The sequence below is a fragment of the Lactuca serriola genome, chromosome 8, assembly GCF_051521515.1.
Source record: "Lactuca serriola cultivar US96UC23 chromosome 8, Lser_US96UC23_V15, whole genome shotgun sequence".
NCBI lineage: Eukaryota > Viridiplantae > Streptophyta > Magnoliopsida > Asterales > Asteraceae > Lactuca > Lactuca serriola.
The window spans coordinates 219,829,537-219,833,106 of NC_136415.1; positions in this window are offsets into that span (position 1 = coordinate 219,829,537).

The following is a 3,570-nucleotide window of genomic DNA, read 5'->3' on the forward strand; positions in this document are numbered from 1 at the left end:
CAAGAGGGAACCAACCAACTAGCAAGGTGCCAACTCTACAGATAGACGCTACTACTTTTCAGGCTGCAGTCACGGCGGCCGTGGCAGCCGTCATGGCACAGTTCGACGCTAACAACGCTAGCGGAAATGGAAGCGGTGCTGACAATACAGATAGTGGTAATATTCAGGAACACCAACGGGTGTCCGCCAGCAAAAATACCTTCGGTCTCAAACCTACGAGCAAGAAGAGAAAGTTTTGGAATATGAAAGAGCGCCACCAATCTCAAAAATCCACTAAAAGACAACAACCTATGGCCACCCCCACCATCGCAACAGCAGTCACGACACATGCCCCAATACTAGCCACAGGATCTACCACCCAAACATCGGCCAGACCATATGAGGGATCTCTCCCAAAGTGTGCCAAGTGCAGTTTCCATCACACAGGAGCTTGCCGAATCTTAAAATGTGATAACTGCAACAGGAAAGGACATACCACCCGTTTCTGTAAGGTCCCGACCCAGTATCTCCCTTCAATCACCAGCACCAGGGCGGGCCCAGTATGCTACTCATGCGGTAAAATGGGACACTTCAAGAGAAAGTGTCCAACCAAGAAGAATGACGGAGGATCTGGAGGAATGTAACAAACGAACCGGCAGGATCAGTAGGAAACCATATTGGGACTTTTTTAATGTTTCCAACGTCAAAACGTTTAAGTACTATATGTTTGTAATGAAATTGTTATGCTTGCTAAAGTCACCGTCTTTCTAAAAGTAGTTAAAATACTCTCTCGTTTAAATCGAACCAAATACATTCATATATGATCTAAAGATCATTACCTCTAAGATGTGATGACTTTATACATACATCGAGGTTAATTATAATCGAAATACTAAAGTCTTGAAACAAATAATTTCATCCCGACTCCTAATCCGTGCCTAGTAGTAAGAATTGAGTGGGGCCACCCACTCGACGATTCCCCAACATCAGATCACATACGACGTTCATATACCATTCGATCATAGAGAGACCTGTCAGGGGTCATGATGTCAAATATCATTACTAATTCTCGAAACACACCTGCCGCCAGTGCTAGGCACTGTGGTATAAATCATCTACGATAATGATAACATCAAACAAAGTTTATCACCCTAAAAAGAAACACAAGATACTTTATCACTCCAGTAATCTCTTCGTGCGAATACAACTTAGCTAGTTTTATCTAAAAAGATATTGTTGTCGTCATCCAATCTTCATTGATATAGCCCTCATCTTCCCAATTTAACATCTACAAAAGGACCTTTCACCTAACCCCTCCGAACATCGAAACCTTCGTCTCTCATAAACATCCAGCTCGAACCTACGGATTATCTTTTGCTATGGAACCCCAAAACACGCATCAGAGGAGTGTTATACTTTCGAAACCTTATCACAAGTGCTTACAGGAGACCCTTGGGAATGTCACACATGTAGCAGGCAAGGTCCAAGCACAGAAGCCTGGGAAAGATATGGTACGAGTTCTGCCATGAACTTCGGGCCAAGGTTGCCCAGGAGGGCGAGTAAATGTCCTACCATCTAAGAAGGCCTAATCGTGTAAACCAAACCCACATGCTTTCTACTGAGCTACAAGAACTCTTAGGTCAAACCTGTCGAACTATTCAACAATAAAATTGAAGAACCAAGCTTTTCACCCTGGAAGGCTCTGTTCTTATTCTTCAAATAGAAAGACAAATTGCTCATAGTTCCATTAACCTCAGAGACCCTGACAATATCTCCAGTAGAAACCTTTACTATCTGCCTCACATAAACGAATAGGCCGACCAACCACAAGGAACGGGGTACCCTTTTGGAATCAGACCTGAGATCTGAATATCACCAGTCGCGAGTATTGGATAAGGATGTCCGAGGACAACCCTCCAAATTCGATGCGGACGCTGCAAGTCTGTAGTGATACCCCTCGGATAGGACCAACCCGTTCGCAGTATTCATAGGATGTGCCATTCTTACTAGGATCAGTTCATCGTTATCGTTGTAAGTGACTTGCTTATCTACCCTCGTAGTAAGAAAGATTACTAAGTTATTTGCTATGATTTCCTCGCTTATACATTCCCCAGTTATATATAACGAACACCTGGTAGATAATAGCATGTGAGAATTCTGACTTGGTTTCTTTTCCTCGTTGGGATGTGAAACTGAAGTAGAATCACACATTTTACTATCCGCCCAGTATTGGTTATATCATAATGTGTATGAACTAAGATTTCGTGTATAATAACTCATCTCTTAGTCAGAATCAAAATAATGTAGAGCCGACCTTAGTCATTTACCAACTCCTTGCCTAAATTCGAATTTCGGGACGAAATTCCCTCTAACGGGGGGATGATGTGACAACCGTCAATTTTCGGTCAAGTCAAAGTCAACTAAAGTCAACAAGTCAAACCGGTCAACTCAATTTGCCGTGAGTACTAGAGTTTACGTTACGTAACTTCTAAACAACTCTCTATTCTAATGAGAAATCATAAATCGAAAAGTGCGTACATTTAGATATCCTTAACCTAAAACGGTGATACGTGGAGAGCCAAACCGATAAAAACAATGTTACATACTCATTGGGAGTATGCAAGATCCCTAAACAAGGCTTAACGGGGTTTACGGACCTTGCAGTGCGTAGCCGGACACTCAAAAAGGTCACCAGTGAAACCTCTCCCACATATCTCTAAGTATGTGAAACCTCTCCCATATATCTCTAAGTATGTGAAATCTCTCCCACATATCTCTAAGTATGTGAAACCTCTCCCGCATATCTCTAAGTATGTGAAATCTCTCCCACATATCTCTAAGTATGTGAAACCTCTCCCGCATATCTCTAAGTATGTGAAACCTCTCCCACATATCTCTAAGTATGTGAAATCTCTCCCACATATCTCTAAGTATGTGAAATCTCTCCCACATATCTCTAAGTATGTGAAACCTCTCCCGCATGTCTCTAAGTATGTGAAACCTCTCCCAAATCTCTCTAAGTATGTGAAATCTCTCTCACATATCTCTTTGTATGTGAAGTCTCTCCAAGTATGTCAAATCTCTCCCAAATCTCTCTAAGTATGTGAAATCTCTCTCACATATCCCTTTGTATGTGAAATCTCTCCAAGTATGTCAAATCCCTCCCAAATCTCTCTAAGTATGCGAAATCTCTCTCACATATCTCTTTGTATGTGAAATCTCTCCAAGTATGTGAAATCTCTCCCAAATCTCTCTAAGTATGCGAAATCTCTCTCACATATCTCTTTGTATGTGAAATCTCTCCAAGTATGTCAAATCTCTCCCAAATCTCTCTAAGTATGTGAAATCTCTCTCACGTATCTCTTCGTATGCGAAATCTCTCCAAGTACGTCAAATCTCTCCCAAATCTCTCTAAGTATGCGAAATCTCTCTCACATATCTCTTTGTATGTGAAATCTCTCCAAGTATGTCAAATCTCTCCCAAATCTCTCTAAGTATGTGAAATCTCTCTCACGTATCTCTTCGTATGCGAAATCTCTCCAAGTACGTCAAATCTCTCCCAAATCTCTCTGAGAACGAGGAATCTCTCTC